Raw genomic sequence first — 17,493 nt, forward strand, 5'->3', positions numbered from 1 at the left:
AGGTTTACAGTACAGTAGCCCATATCTACAAATTAATATTAATATGCCTATTTGAAGTGGAAACTTTCCTGTGGGCATATTAGTGTCTATTCAAAAATAAAATTCAACAAACAATACAATCAGTTTATGGTTTATCACAATTATTATAGGCCTACTATCCTAATTATCGGCAATGAGGGCCTAAATATTAGGCCCTCACTATTGCTATTATGAATATCATTATTTCATAGGCCTATTTAAAAAAAATTGTTGTATTATCATTATTATTAATTAATGGTTATATTTTTATAGCAAAATTACTGTCATTTAATTATTGACTTTATTATAACAAATATTAATAATGAAATCATTGACATAGGCCATCATTATTATTATTATCATTATTATTATTATTATCATCATTATTTCATAGGCCTATAATTATAATTTTCTTAAGTATAAGACAAGCCTACTAGAAAATTTGGCGATAATTGATATCTCGATTACTCACAAATACATTCATTCTCACGATGGCTTAATATATCTAAAACCAGAATAGCCACATCGAGGGGCTTTAGCGATATCTTGTTAAGCTTCTTGTGATTGATGAATTGCGTCGCTGTGTTTGTCGTAAATTTCGGCCTAACATCGAAAGTTCAAACACAGTTATGGTTATGGTTACGACATGATCGGTGTTTAATAGCTTCGGAATGGAAGACGTAGCAGTCGGGGTCAACCGGCAAACTGCGGAGTATCAACACCGGTGAGCAATAGTTTATAGTTTGTTTATTTTCAGCTGTTTGAATGGTAAACACCACGAATATATGTTTTGCAACCTTTATTGATATCGGAATGTGCCGATCATAGAGAAAATGAAAAACGCGTGGATTTTCATCACGTCATAAATGCACCCTAAATCTTAACATAAGCAACGTGTATAAATCGTCGATATAACAGGATTTAAACCATTTTTGTTTTTAAAGTATGGGAAAAAGAAGATCATGGGTGGTCAGGTGAAGTTTGTTTTCTTCTTCATTCACTAAGAGCAACCTCCGCCTGTCTTCTGTTCCTGACGTCAAAGTCACGTGAAAGGCTCAATGACGTATTTAAACGTGTTTTCATTCACGTCTCATTTTGTTTTTTCGCCATGGTCATGGCAAGATATGTATTTTTGTCACGTGGAAAGGACAGCAATTTTCATGGCACGATTTCAGCTAAAACCCTGGAATTTGTAGCCAATATTACACGCCAGAATATATCATTGAAAGGTAAGTCATATTTGACATGGCAACTATCAAAATAAATTACACTTTTCATAAAACTCACATCAACAACTATGATTTACAGGGATACTTTCAATGCCTTTTATTTCAAAACTTTTAAATAAATGACCTAGATATTAGTACCACTCATTCTGGGGGGGGGGGGGGCATCCTCTCAAATCCTTCAACCAACTCGGGCCTACGAGCCCAAGTCCCCCTGTCAGACAGCCCAGCGTGCCCTCCCCCCCCCCCCCGAAAATATATCCTAGAGCAACTATTGTCTAGGCCTGTTGTAAGGCCCTAGGCTACGGAAGAATCTGCACTAAATAGACCTAATTGTTATTTACATAACTTTATACAATACAAATTGCAATACAGACATTGGAAAGTTAATATATATAATTGAATTAAATTGGCCTATTTAACATTCCGTTCCGCTTCTAGTTTTGTGTAATATAACCGGCAAGTTTGTGAAACACTAAAAGTAATAAATCTTACATATTTTCAAATTGTTTGCAATACAAACCAAGGTATTTGCATGAGTTATGTTCATAAATGTGTCTACTGTAAATCTCATTGTCTTATTGTTTTGTTTTTTGTTTGTTTGGTTTTTTTTTTGTATTGTTTGTTTGGTTTTTTTTTTAGCAATTATTAAAAAAATGCCATTACAGTATAGGTTTGATTTTGTTGGTACAGTCGGCCAGAATGAGAAGCAGTGGTGTTCAGCTTCAGGATGAGTAGTAAAATTGAAAGAGTAGATAGCAACCTAAGTGCGCTGGTAAGTGGAGAAATATTTAATTTGTTCATCCAATTGTGATGTAGGTTACTAGAATGTTATCTTATAGCCATACTGTAGTTAATAATCTCAGTTTTGTTAACATATATGTTATTTATTATGAAATTATTGTTTAAAATATTTTCTTTTTCCATTCTGTTCACCATATAGGACAACAAAATAATACTGTTAAAAACATTCACCAATCTAAAATTAAAAATTATACTATATACGTGATTCTTATCTTCTCTGTTTTACAGTTTTTCTTATTTGTGCAATGCAATATCATCATCATCAAATTATATTTACACAGTATCATGAAACTTCTATCTGATAGCATGGAGGTATAATACCTCCATGCTATCAGAAAGCTGTCCAAGATAGGCAAGATTAAAAATACTATAAAAAAATATAAAATCTCCGTAATTTACACCAGCATAAAAATCAATCAATACATAACATAACATAAAGGCCTATAAAGAATAATAAAAGAACGATTATTATTATTATTATTATTATTATTATTATTATTATTATGTGGTTATTACATTTCATTATTTTTTATTAATACACTTTATTATTACTATTATTTATTATAAGTATTATTATTTTTATTATTATTTTTATTATTATTATTATTATTATTATTATTATTATTGTTATTATTATTATTATTATTATTATTATTATTATTATTATTATTATTATTATGTCATCGCTTTCTTATAACTCCAGTGAGAATATCTACAGTATGCTTTTCTGATGCATCGTTCTTTTAATGTGTACAAGATTCCTAGATATCATCCACCTCATTATTGTTATCCTATTTGAATAAAAAAAAATATTATTTAACTTATCTTAGTGAATTTGTCTTGTTATTATTAATTACTATTATTTTTTTTTGGGGGGGGGGCGAGATCCGTTTTAAAGGAGGGGGGTGGTGGGGACATTTCGTGAGACCACAGCCACCTGAGGTGTGAAATAGTAACTCTAGATGGCCGGAAATGACAGTCTTATATGTATATTTGTACGCGCCAATGGAAAAGCAAATATATAATCTCTATTAGTACCCTTGAACAATTAATATTATTTATTCAAATAATTAAACGTAAGTGTTTTTGTGGCCATTTTCACCTAATATCCTGGATGCACCCACCTGTGTATAGCAATAGCAGATCGTGAAATTCCAGGGAACCGCGTGACGTGAGTTGATGGCGGATATGGTGGGCAAGCTGTATTTTAGCAAAAAAACGCCATTATTATTATTATGATTACAATGTATATTCGTGATGTACCGTACGTATCAACAAAACGAGGTAGGCCTAAGTATTGCATATGTTTTAAACTATACTAAAACAATTCCCATTTGTATTTTTTCTGAGTTCCGTTATCATACAATACGAGTCCGTTTCTTTGTAGGTGTGCACGGCATTGTGGAAATAGACTCGAACGAACGCCGGCTTGTTTCGAAAAGGATTTTTGATGTGATGAGGTAGGCTTATGCAGTTTTATATAGTAATTTGCAAAAGCATGTTAGACCAATAAATATTTTCTTATTTTTATAGTTAAAGGATTGTACGTCCTTCATCGTTCTTGAGGCCATTTTCACTTAATATTCTAGATGCACCACCTGCATAGACAATGCAATGCCAGAGTGACCACATGGAGTAACGGCGGACATGGTCGATAAACTGTATTCTAGCAGAAACCTCCATAACTTGCTGTGTTCATAGGGTATTTCCGTGATGTAGGCATATATATCAACAAAACTACAAAGGCAAGTATTACCGTATCAAATATTTGTAACTAGAAAGTTTATTTCAAATGACCGTTACGCCAAACAATACCGTACGAGTTAGTTTCTTAGATAGTAGTGTGTGTGCATTTCTAAATATTCTCGGACTTGGATTGGCAATTTCGATAAGAACAGTTGTGATTAGCCTATATTGGACTGCTTGTCAATTTCTTTCCAGGGCCACATACCACATTTTTATGAATTTTAGTTATCAGGACCCAGAAATATGTTTCTTGTTCATTTTTATCCTCCATTATTTTCATTTCCTAATTATCTTCATTTCATTTCCCTGTTCTTATTTTGTTATTTTTCTCATATTTGTATGGGCTTATTGTCTTTTCCTGCTTCTTAACCCATCTATTGTTCTCTTATTTTCCTGTCTTGCTCCTCTTTTAGTATTGTGTTTGGTCCTCATCTTGGGCTCCGTTTTCTCATTATCCTTGTATTTTAAGGGGTGACGCCAGGATTTGCCCACAGGGGGTCTGTTGTTCCCGACAGGGGGTGGGGGCCATATTTGAAAACGTATACTGAGCATTCAGTACGTTAACCCATCTGAAACACATCTAAAGGTAGGGCAAAACATCATTCAAATTAAATTTCCTTACGCAAACACTATCGGTATATACTGGCATGGTGGGCGGGGCCACCCAGCCTTTTAAATTTTCCACCCAGTCTAAAGCTAATTTCATGGCAAACCACCCACCGTTTATTAACCCAATTTTCCATCTTTAATATCCACTCTTATTATTTAGTTTACCAATGTTGTCACCCACCCACCCTTAAAATGTCTGCCACCCACCCTTAGTTTTCTATAGCAATTGAACCCTGGTATAGTATTCAGGGCCGCTGAGAGCCGCCGCGGGCCCCAAGGCATGAATTCGCTCCCTGAGCCCATATTTGGGGGCCCAGCGAGATCGAGTGGGGTAGATTAGCACTTTTATATTGCACTCTGTGACAAAAGCACCAAACTTGGCAGAAACCTTCTTTTAGATATAAATAACAATCTTAGAAGGGGTGCCCAAAAATCCGAACAATTTAATGACGTCATTTTAGACAAAGCCCATTTTTTGTATACTATAAATATGTAAAAATAACGGGTTCATATAAACATATCAAGTTTGGTATCAAATTAAAGCTCAGACAATGGACATTGACCCACACTCAATATATTATGAGGTGTATATACGTCAGTAAAGGCCATTTTGCCTGTGCCCCTTTTATATACATTATGTAAAATGTATGTGAAATTTGTCAAATTTGATATCAAATTAAAGCTCATGACATGGACCATGGAGGAATTAGATTAAACTAAACAATTCCTCCATGCATGGACATTGCCATAAAGATGACTAGAATGCATTATTTTTCTTCAGTAGTTGTCCGAAAAGCGAACAATTTAATGACGTCATTTAGGCCACGCCAATTTTGTCAAATATACCATATAAGTATGTAAAAATAAAGGGTTCATATAAGCATATCAAGTTTGGTATCAAATTATAGCTCTTAACGTTTAATGCAAACATATTTCGTCATTTTTCTTCTGAGGCTATCTATAGGGGTCACTAAAGTCACAAAGAAGCCATCTGGAATGATCAACTAGATTTAATCATTTGAATTTCTACACCCTACTCATGTAATGTTTAATTGTGACCATTCTTCAGTTTTTGAGCTATTAGAAAAGGGATGTTAGCACTTACAAATGACTCCAACTTCACACCTAAATATAGATCGTCACAAAAATGTATTAATTTCTTCCTTGTAACCTAAACTTTCCAGTAAATTTCATTCAGACTATTTAATCCAATTTTGAAATATATATATATATCATATCATTGGTTTCACCAGTAAAAGAAACGCAAAATTCCTGTCATTGGCTCTCTTGGCAGCACATAAAATACTAAAATACACTGGCTTAATGCATTCCAGTATAAAAATAGATAATAAATAAACCATCTCTTTTAAAAAAAATCATTTAAAATCTAAAAAGTTACTAAAGTAAAAACTTAAGTGCATATCCACACCATATAGTTATCGGATCGTCATCAAAATTAATAATTTCTTTATTGAACCATGACAAACCAGTATTATAGGAAGTTCAGCTTTTTACATATACATATGTAAAAAGCTAAACTTCCTATAATAAGTTAGTGCATACACTTAGTTCATGCAGACATAGAAGAAAGTTCCTACAAAGACACCAAACTTCATACCAAGCCAAACACCAAAATAACAATAGCCTATCTCAGATCCATCTATTCAACAAGAGTCCAGTACTAATTAACATCGCATATTCTTTATAAACAGTTTTTATTATCTGTATCTACAGTACTTCATTATTCCGAGTAAGCTTCAATCAGAGCCGAGCACCTGATGATTGAGGCTGTGCCCTCATGAAACAATCTGTAGTGCAAAATAAAATGTTGAGTTTGTAACCTAGTGTCTTTGATTACTTATTTATTATTGGACCATGACAAAATAGTATTATATAAAGTTTAATTTAGATCCTTTGATAGCTTTTTAAATATATATTTAGGTCGGGGACGTCAGAAATTAAAATGACCCTCACATTTTCACCCTAAACTGGATCGTCACTGAAACTGAAAATAGTTTCTTCATTGTAACTTGGTTAAATTGGTCCCCTCATCCACACACCACTGTCACTAATTGTGGCAAAGACAAGTCAAACCAGTTAAATGTCGCAAATCCTGTTTAAGAGATAATAGCCGAAACATGCTGGAATATCAACATTTTAAAAATCTATTACCCTGAACTAACCTTTAAATATCTATATATCATGCTATAATTTTTAATGATTTGATGATGGTTTCTTCAGGGAAGTATAATTCTATACCGATCCCTGGTTTCTGCCTAAGAAATGTCCAGAATGAAGGCTGATTTCTCAAATATTGTTCTTTAAACAGGTATATGTTTAAACTCCTGTAACTTCATAACGAAAAGTCGGATATAAATAATTCTTTTATCAGTTAATAATTCTTATTTTACTGTTTTACCAATTTTTGCGACAAATGACTGGTTTGGATTATCTTTGCCACAAGTACTAAATTTTATAAGGTACGTCTTTGGTATATGTTCTATGTTTGGACAAAATTTGGAAAAGATCCAAGCATGGAAAATGCTATCCAAGAAGAAAAAAAATCAGGTCAGAAAATGGCTTTTCCTGTAAAAAAGCTAGAAAAAGTCAATAATGCAATGTAATTACTCTGGTATTGGACGGGAACGACTGTATAAAAGTATATTAAGTGTGTGGCTGAATAACCACCAAAATTGTTATGCATGACATTATCGCATTCATATGACAATAAATTCGGTATAGGAATGTAGGTTACTAACAATTTTTAAAACATTTTTTATAGAAACGTACATTCTTAGGCTTATTTTAAGGCTTGAGCAATGTCTGAGGTGGGCCCACTTGATGACCTACAAGTTACACGATATGGATGGCAAAGACCTGTACAAGAAAGACATGCTGAGCGGCACTTGTAGTTTACAGCCATGTTTTATTACTTTCTCTGTAGGCTTCAAATTGTTCGGGTAGTAGGGTACGCACTTTCTGGGTAACCCCTACCAAATTGCCAAATGTCTGCATGTTGAAGGGTAAAAAAATCAAGACACTTTCACACGTTTATCCATCCACCAAAACACCTTGTCCAATCTAGTTTCCAACTAGGACTGCCTATAATTTGTCATACAAGCAAGGACTTTTACTGTAGCTTTTTTTTTTTAAAGAATTTGAGTGCCGCTTGTGTGTCAATAACTCGCCATGTACAAACGGATTTTCTCTCTTGCAATAGGTTCACTAAAATTATCTTTATTCACGTTAAAAGTCTGCGAGTGCCATTTCCGGTGCCATAATCACATTTTTCAGCCCTACCTATGTTGGGGCCGAGGTCTTATAGACCCCAAGTGGCATATTCAAAGGCGAGCGAGCCGCCCCCCCCCCCAATTTTTGAGTTATGAAATATAATGCAGAAAAATAAACATAAGTAATTTATAATGTAATTTGAGTCTCATAGTCCTATTTCCGGCCATCTACATGTGCATAATCATAGGCCCCTCAACGGGTTTCTATAAAACGAAGACCCCGAAATGAAGACCCCTATTTTTTCTCTTTTATTTTGATGATAGTACACCAGGCTGTCACAGTTGACAAGTACCTATTTCATTATTTTATCGGAATAAAATGAGGAATATCAAGAAATACTTAAGGGTCTTCGTTTTATAGACACCCTATACGTTAACATATTTATTTCAAATAGTTTAGATCATCAAATAATTCTAACAAATACAGTCTAGATATCCAGATGAATCTTTTCACTAAGGTAATTAAAATATTTGGTAGTTAATAATAGTTAATTTTAATTCATTTTAAGGTTATATTTCTTAGTTTCTTTTGATTTCTGGTTTCTGTAAATTTTTGTATACACGGTTTAGCAGAATAACAACTGTTATTTGTGCCAGGTTTCTGTGTTTTAAATAAAGCTTTATATTCAGCTTCTCATATTTGCTATATCGTCATATTATGTCTGAATATATAGGTGCATGCAAGCATGGGTTAGAATGTTCTTGTAATAGCAGATTTCCATTCTCTGTCAGCAATCGTTAAATTGAATAATCTTCTACTTAGCCCTAATCTTTTTTTGCAACAAATATTTAAAATAAATACTATTGAAAACCATTTTTAACGATACCATACGATAGAACTTTATTGTCACAACGGTATAAATACAGCTACGAGATATGGGTCCTTAAATACTCATAATATTAGAAAAAAAAATGTCTTAAAAGTACCGTGTCCAGACATCCAGGTTGCTAAACCAAGTTATTTTTTTCAACTTCAGCCCAAATCATGGTGGAGCTGAGGTGAATGTGAGTTCTCCTAGTACTTGCTTTCCCTCTGATAAGGTTTGGCACGCCTTCCTCCCCCACCCCCACAGCTGCCAATAGTTACTGAATATACTAGCGTATAATATAGGCTTAAACTAGCATTACAACCGGAAAACAGGGTATCGTCTTATACGCGGGACATACAAATGTTTGATTTGATTTTGTCCCCTGAAAATGCTCATTTTGCAGTAACATAACAATTATTAACTTTACATGATTGTGTACCCTGATTTTTATAAGAGATAAATAAATATAATAAAACAATTCTAGTGGTTGAAGTCTTTCTCTCATTTCCGCTGTAAAGATTTCTTAGATCAACTAATTTCTATAAGTTGAAAATTTTTATTTCAAAAATGATTTTTCATTTTGGTATTTTTCATGTGACAATACATCTTTAAATATCACCACTTAACATTTTCTTTTGTTTATCATGTTGTTCTTTTGATTTTGTTTCCTTTTCTTCTACCTTGTTTAGCAAACCCGCAGTACACTCTTAAAAAGAGTAGGGGATTGTCTCCCGGTGTACTGCCAAGCACCACCAGAATAGTCTGCTAGACTTTCGTGGGCTATCCTTGGTGGTTTTACATCGAATAAATGCAATTCAACTCGAATAAAAACGAAATTTTAGAAAAAAAACAAAAAAAACGAGTTTTTCTTTATTTTTATTACGCCCGCCGCTGCCTTGAAATCTACAAAATTATTGTATGTATTATATTTTTTTTCCTAATTATATAAATTTAAAGCATTTAAACCATCCCATTACTACACTGTTTTGCATTCACCAATACAAATTCATTTTTGTTTTCTCCTCCGTCTGGATGTTTTTGGGAAACAGCACCTTTTAAGAAAAACAAGGAATAAAAAGTCCATAAAATCTGATATCATTTCTTCATTCCTTAAAATTTAAAAAAATTATCGTTGTCGCTCTACCTGCTGTTCATTATTCTTTTTTTTTTTTGCAGATGCAGCAACATAACATGACCCATGCTGCAAGACATGAAAAGTATATTGAGTTTTTGTGAACATTTTTCTAAATAGTGTGATAGCATAATCCTGACAAAAGAAGGTAAAGCTGCATACCGTCAAGTTTTAAAGCGTAAAACATCAGCCTGTTTGACAAGGGAACATATTGATGGGGCAATACAATACTCCAACTATAGAAATACATGCCATTGTGTTGGGATTCAATATTTCGACATTGTCATTAATATTTCGACATTGTCATTAATATTTCCTTATGATGATGACAAAATTCATGTCGAAATATTGAATCCCAACACGATTATTTCAATACAGTACTTGGGAGTATGTATTAAACTTTCTTATCTGAGAAACACAAAAAACACCAGTGAATGGATTTAAAGTACATACTTTCAAACCAGATAACTAGCGTGGTGTCTTATCCACTAGTATTTGTGAAAGTTACTGAGCATACAAAAACAATGTCTGTATTTTTTTATTTTTTTTTGCAGACGACAGACAAATCTCTCTTCAAGATAATACGTAACTTTTGATATACATCAAAGATTTAATAATACTGTAAGCATTAAGTGAAAAATAAGGTAAGTAGCCAGGGGATTTTTTATGGTTCTGGAGAAACCCTTCCCCTCCTGGACTCCACGCCCAGAGAACCCTCCTTCAGAGAACCTGGCTACTGGCCTGAATATGCTGAAGCTTACGAAATTATATTAGCTTTATTATTACCTTCAATTTTTTTTTTTAATTGTGTTGTGTCTAATTTAAAACAAATTATATTTTTGGTAGATGCGGCAACAGAGGTGCAAGACAGGAAAAGTACTACTGCAGAGCAACCTACTATAATCAATTTTGTTTAATATAGGCAATTTAACTTTCGTTAATTAAATTTGTGATGCCTAATAGAATACAGAAGTTAGCTTGAACATCTTGCTGAATATTGTGATGCCGTAATCCTGGTGAAAGAGAACATACAGTGGTTTTATTATTTATGAAGTTATTGCAGCAGCAAGGCAACAATTGTTTTATTCTGAAAAAAAAACTGTGTATATTGTACAGAAGATATGAACTGGCTAATTACAATATGACTAGACAACCAGAAACCTACTATAATTTATTATCTATTATATAAGTCTATGTAATGAATTGACAGGCCTATGTGATTTCGGTTATGGAAATAAAAAATATAAGTAGTGTGTTGTGTCTTTGCTGTTGAAGTTCGAAGAATGATGAATGCAGGTAAGTTATGAAAAGTTGTTCAGCATCAAGACAACAATTGCTTCATTCTGAAAACGGATAATATTGTACAGAAGATATGAACTGGCTACGGTAATTACAATCAAACAAGAGAATCAGAAAGCTACTATAATTTATTAATATAAGCTGAGCAGATCATTTTCATATCCATATAATTTACATATAAGCAGTGTTTTGATGTTTCTTTGCTGTTCAAGTTCTGAAGACCGATTGATGCAGGTAAGATGAAAAAAGCGCCCTCCAATAGAAAAAGGCTATATTTTTCCCATGTTTCTCAATTTCTATTAATAGTGGTGCTGAAGGGTGCCCTTCAATAGAAAACCAAAATTTCCAGAGTCTCAAAAATTACTATAGTTGGGCTCCGGAGGGAAAACATTTTTGATGTGTTGTAAAACTGATTTTTCTAAGACCGAAAAAAAGATGTGACGAAAAACTGGGGGGGGGGGAAAGTGTAAAAATTCAACATTTCAAAAAATGTTTTCCCTCTGGAGCCTAACTTTAATAAAGGGGCCCTCTGTGGTGCTGAAAACCACCCTTTACAGCCATTTTATTTCAACGTTTTTCAGTGGTCTCTTATTTGCCATTAATATTATTAATAGGGTGGTAGAGTGTGCCCTCTAATGGCCAGTTTTTTGCAATTGTGAAAAATTGGATATTAAAGGGCGCTTCTTGATGCATTTGACAACTGAGAGACCCTAAAAAACTTTGGAATTAAAAGGCTTTTTAGGGCGGTTTTCTTCACTATTTTTATCAGAACTCCACAGACTAAAGTGGCCAAAAAACTATTATTTTCTATTCGAGGGTGCTTTTTTTTTTAACCATCCTGCTCATTCAATACTCAAGAAGGAAAAAAAAATATTCAATACTATGCTGAATACAATTAATATTTATTTATTCAATATTACAATAAATTATTCAATACAACTGAATACAATTAATATTTATTTATTCAAAATGTACAATACTAAATAATTACAATTTATATTTCAAATACATAACCAGAACTGAAAGCTTCTACTACCAAATCACCAGTTGCCATAACCTGAAAGAATAAATCATTGAACAAAGAGTAAGAAATGCAAAGTAATACAACAAGGCAAGTCCAATGAAAAGAGAATTGGAAAGAAAATATTCGGTTTAGGCTAGGCCAAATTAATTTCAATTAATTATGTTACTAAGTGACCAGGGGTGATCATTCAATTTGGAATTGGCACCATATAAATATTTGGGATTATTATTATAAGCATAAGTCTCCAGGTAATTAAAAGTTACAGAAGCAAATACCAAATCTAAAATTTGCGTCACATTTGGGTAAAGGTTCTCACAAGCATTTATTTATCCCACAAAGCAATTTCCAATGGACATAGGAAAATTCACAAAGTTTTTTTCTAGCACAATCACCATTCAGTAGCGGCAGCAAGATTAGACATTCAGCCAAGCAGGGTAGGTTGACTTGTTGCAAAGAAGGTGCAATGTCCAAGTTTCTTCAGAATTTCAACTGTAAAATAAATTGCATTAATTAGATTTAGGATGTGGATGAGGAAATACAAATGCATCATAAATATCAAAATGTTTAATTATTCATTTAGTTATTATAATTTAATTTTAATTTCATGACGTATTAATCATAACATAGTTATAGCCGACGCAGTCTGACGCAATTTATCGATGGGAACAGTCTTACGCTGTTGTGAGAAATATTACACGTTTAATATTCCACGACGCAACTGTCCCTGATGCAAACCACAGTGTTGGGCTGCATTGTTTGACTGTTTGAGTTGGCCTTTACATGCAGAATACATGATACTTATACTTGGCATACATTTTATATTCAATTATTCAATATTAATTTAATTAGTTACTATATTTAAATTCTAAAAATCAGAATCGCTTTCAGTAAGTTTAAAAATGATATTTCATTAATATCAAAACTAGCAATGAGAATATGTCATGTTTTACATTTTTGTGTCTGATAAAGAATCTAAAATAGAGGTAAGGCAAGCCCAGGCTAAACTTTATTGTAAGATTAAATGTAGAAAATTCATCCGTGTTTTCTTTTTGCCGACACACACACAAATCAAATTTAAGACATTTCCCACTTTTAGACAATTACTAAATTCAGACAAAGTAGTAGTACTAGAAATATCATTATATTATACATCTTCCCCACATCAAAATTAATTGTTTTGTTTACTAAGGACTGGGGCTAGAGGAAGGCATTCTATGCCAAAGGATACTGACCAATGTAACAAATTGGTTTTGTAGCAAGCCCTGCATTTTATGCACCCATGAAAACCAAGATGACACTTTTACAAGTCGCGAAATGCGCTGATCCAGTGTTCAGCCAAAACCGATGATCACTAATTGCCACCAAGTTGTGATTTTGAAAATATATTTGAGATGAAGTTGTGAATATCTACATCATATTTTGTGAGCAAAATGTAGGTATATGACTATCGGCCATTGAGCGCAATATCATGGCACCGCTTTCATTTTCTGGCAGCAACTCGACTGTCTGCACAGCCCTTTATTGTTTTAGCAGCAGAGATTGAGTTAATTTTTTTCTCTATGACCCAAAAAATTGATGACGTAGTTCACATTTTCCTCTCTGACCTTGTCATCAAACCAATTATTTTCGACTTTGTGAAGTGAGAGAATATATTGCTGAAAGCTTTGTAAAAAACATGCAATTATTTTAGAGATAAGTTTATATTTTTCTAAAACCAGGCAATTCCACAGCAACTGATGTTACATTTCATCCTATATTCACATTGTTTACTGATGTTAAATTTAATCCTATATTCACATTGTTACTCTATATCCTATATTCACATTGTTACTCTATAAATAGAAGAGACCAAATTATATTTTAACATGGTAGTACCAAGGGAGTGGAATACAGGAATAGGATATTTTTTCACTTGAACGGGCCCTTAGATCACTGAGCATAATATGGAAATGTAGAAAGTTTAGAGAGAGCTGTGATCAAGTCAAATTATTATTTACTTCCTTCTGTATGAGGATTTATTGTTCTACACTTCGGTTTATGTATAGACTTTCAACTATGAACACATTTAGATGTTATTACAATATATTAAGAAAACTGTTACGTCAACCGAAGTATTGTAGTTCTAGTGCACTATTTGTTAATAATGATTTAATTATCATTCCAAAAATTTATGAGAAAATCAATTTTTAGAATTTTAAAATGATTTTCTACAGTGTAAACACATTAGTTCGTTCTGTAAATAGAATTTTTGAAAGTTCTATGCTTTCAAAAAGATGGAACAAACTTCTTTTTGTCAATCCATAATCTCTATGGATCCTGTGGGTTTATTTTCCCCTTGTATTTATATTGTAAGTAGTTTAGTTGATGATGTTTAACTCTGGATGTAAAGTCTGAAATAAAGCAATTTGAATGAATAATTACCATCAGCCTATCATTACATGGCAAGAAATAGGAAAAATAAAGGTTTTGGTAAATGATGTTGCATTGGAGAATATGAATTTCAATTTCTAAACTTCAACATTAAAAAAAGGAGCTAAATTTATAGCTATTTATTCAGTGCTCAAAAAATCAATTTTCGATCCCATAGCCTTTTGGCTACAGGAATTTTTACCTGGTGCCCATTGGCGACAAAGTAAAATAATTTTGTAGCCATGTGCTTTAATGTACTGCAAGAAAAAACATTAAAACTCATTTGATTATTAAAATATACGTCTACTCTTGTATCTTATGTTCTTTTTTTGTAATTTTTTTTTATTTTCTTATACAGTAGTTTATTCAATTCTCACTTAAGATTGTATTGTACAAAATCAGTAGAAGATGAGACCAACATGTGGAAGGCACCTCTGAAACGGTCCAGTCACAAAAATCATAAAAACAGCAATTAAATTCAAACATACCGTATATGCCAGTAGCCACACATGTGTTTAACCCGAACCCCTAATTAGGACGTGAAATATCGCGATTTTTTTGTGTCACCTGTGTATAAGCCGCACCTATTTTTAGGCTCCAAACCGTCCCATAATGTTAAGTTTTTAATTATTTTGAATCATTGACATAATTTACAAATGTTCACATAAAGAAATTTAAACTTTTTTGGCTGATTTGCTACTGCAATGAAACAACGTATTCTTACTCTAGGAAAATCCCAATTTCTTGCTAGACGGCCGTGCTGCGTTAAATTTTCAACATCTGTTCAGTGTAAGTTTTAATAATATAATAAAATACTTAGTGGGTATATTTACTTATTTCAATCAATCATTTTGTTGTTACGGTGACTAATAACACTGGGTACTGAACTAAAAATATTGGTAATTCTAGGCCTATAGTCATTAATCTCACAGTCCACTGTGTGAAGCATGAAACATCACGCACCACGTTTTATAAACAAAAACAGAACTGGAGAAATATCATGTGATACAAAGTTTGCCTTTCTACTGTTAAATTCCAGTAAAAAAATTATTACAACTACAAGAAAACTCGTTTTTTTATAGCATACTGTACATTAATTTCAGAAGTTTTTATTCTAAAATCATAACACTGCATTATCCCATATTACATAATAGCGGTATCATTTTTTCTATAACTGTACTAGCCACCAGGAACCAGACGTCGAACAGAAAGTGTCAAGCAGCAACCATGTGTGTTTTGTTGCGGCAATATATGAAGCTGCTCTCGTGACTTCAAGGACCGAACCGAACTGCCGAAATATAATTTTCGCGTGAGGGCGCTTTTTTCAAAATGGCCGCCAAAATCCAATAAACAACATATATATGGGTAAAATAAGCACAGAAGAGGTAGGTTTGACCAACTTTTGAATATGTAATGATAGGAGTAAAGTATAATTAGCTAAAGTTATTAATGTGAAGATTTCGAGAGGCAATTGAGGGCGCTTTTAAAATGGCGGCCAAAATTAAAGAACAGCTTAACAGCAGCTTCAGTACCCTAAATAAATTTGGTTAATTTACAAAACATGAATGTAATAACTGCTGTTGACTTTTTAAACCCAAAATAACATATTTTAGGGTGGTGCGCTAACTCACTTTTGGAAATGTAAGTAAAAATGCTTCCTTATATTAATCCTATTCTGTTTTGAAGAATGGAAAATATCACCAGAATCCTATAAAAATCCAGCTTCCTTACAATATCGGGTTGTTTTTCATTATTTTTGTGTACTACACAATGTATTCCAGAGGACCACACAAATAGCTACCATAATTTACATAAAGGCATTAATTCATTTATTACATAATTGTCCTTTACTGTGTAACCCTATGTTGAGCAATATTCTTCATGTATTGCTAATCACACTGCAATTAGTACAAGAAAAATACATCTTAGGGTTGAAAAAACAGAATTTCTGTTTGCACAGTGCATTTTCTTAAGGTCCCTGTATGAACATTAAAAATCTAGAAAAATCTACATAGGGGAAGTGGGTTTTTTTTCAAAATGGCCACCAAAATGGCTAATTTTAACCAAAAATTGGGGGAAAAAAACTTGATCTTTTCAACATATTTCAGCATATTTTTTTTTTCTAAAATATATTTACAAATCCTAACGTTTTTCTGATGCATACAGATACACTTGTTTGATGTGGGTATCATTAATTCAAGATGGCTGCCACAAATACGACGACATATTTAGTATATAGTATTTAGTATATAGTGGTGTATGCATAATACGCCAAGCAGCTATGGTGCTATTTGGACGTTTTGGACAAAAACACCAACTTTTTACATGCTCCCTATGGTCATAGAATTCAATTTTTGATAGAAACCATTTTATCGGAGGTCATTATGGCAGCCATCTTAGATTTCAAAATAGCCACCTTATAAAACCTTATTACCCATGGTATTATTTCCTCTTCTAACTTGGAATTATAATTATAGTGTCTAAATGGCCAAGGAATACTGTACTAGCATGCCATTTTTTGATCTGGTAAGATTCTTCATTTAAGGTAAAACCTAAGGTCATTAACTAAATAATCTGACCAGATTCTTCATTTAAGGTCATTAATTTAAGGTCATTCCAGGTCAAATATTGTATGGCATCTTAATAATTACCTAACTGCCATGTTTTACATCTGAATCATACTGAAGCTCTTCAAATTCATTTTTTACTAGAAACTACAGTACTTAATTCAGGGTAATTTTGGCAGCCATCTTTAATTTCAAAATGGCTGCCATGCAAAAACTATATTTATTAATATCTTAGCTTTTAAAATCACTTCAAATTAGAATTCTGATATTTAACACTATGTTTTTGTGGTCAAGAAAATATACATATGACCATCTATATATAAATATATAGACGGTCATTAGGATAATATATAGGTCAGTTAAGGTCATTCAAGGTCATTTTATGTTAAATACCATATGATATCTTAACTATTTCATCAGACGTCGTTATGACGTCCATTTTAGGTGAAGGTGATTTTGCAGCCAAATTAAAGATGACCACCATAGAAACATATATGTTTACATAATCAAATAAAACGCCTTTACCAGTTGTGACGTGGTCAGATATATATATATATATA

The 17,493-nt window shown here is 32.8% G+C and overlaps 3 long non-coding RNA genes across 4 annotated transcripts in view; 2 read left to right on the forward strand and 1 right to left on the reverse strand.

Moving 5' to 3' along the window:
- Window positions 1-3,054: 3,054 nt before the first annotated feature.
- On the forward strand, window positions 3,055-3,787 carry LOC117111339. Its single transcript, XR_004445856.1, has 3 exons — window positions 3,055-3,332; window positions 3,436-3,508; window positions 3,638-3,787. It is a non-coding gene; the product is annotated as an uncharacterized LOC117111339 (long non-coding RNA).
- A 5,889-nt stretch (window positions 3,788-9,676) lies between these two features.
- On the forward strand, window positions 9,677-10,887 carry LOC117111337. 2 transcript variants are annotated; one of them, XR_004445855.1, is made up of 3 exons: window positions 9,677-9,782; window positions 10,189-10,278; window positions 10,481-10,887. It is a non-coding gene; the product is annotated as an uncharacterized LOC117111337 (long non-coding RNA). The 2 variants fall into 2 exon arrangements; XR_004445854.1 differs by having other exon boundaries at window positions 10,189-10,255.
- A 936-nt stretch (window positions 10,888-11,823) lies between these two features.
- The window catches only part of LOC117111331, a 16,945-nt gene continuing 11,275 nt past the window's right edge, over window positions 11,824-17,493 (reverse strand). Inside the window, exons 2-3 of the long non-coding RNA XR_004445850.1 lie at window positions 12,350-12,446; window positions 11,824-11,990 (exon numbers count right to left, since the gene is read on the reverse strand). This is a non-coding gene — a long non-coding RNA (uncharacterized LOC117111331). The remainder of the gene's footprint in view (window positions 11,991-12,349; window positions 12,447-17,493) is intronic.

Source organism: Anneissia japonica, unplaced genomic scaffold, assembly GCF_011630105.1.
Source record: "Anneissia japonica isolate Jap-2015-1 unplaced genomic scaffold, ASM1163010v1 scaffold287805_len679488_cov178, whole genome shotgun sequence".
NCBI lineage: Eukaryota > Metazoa > Echinodermata > Crinoidea > Comatulida > Comatulidae > Anneissia > Anneissia japonica.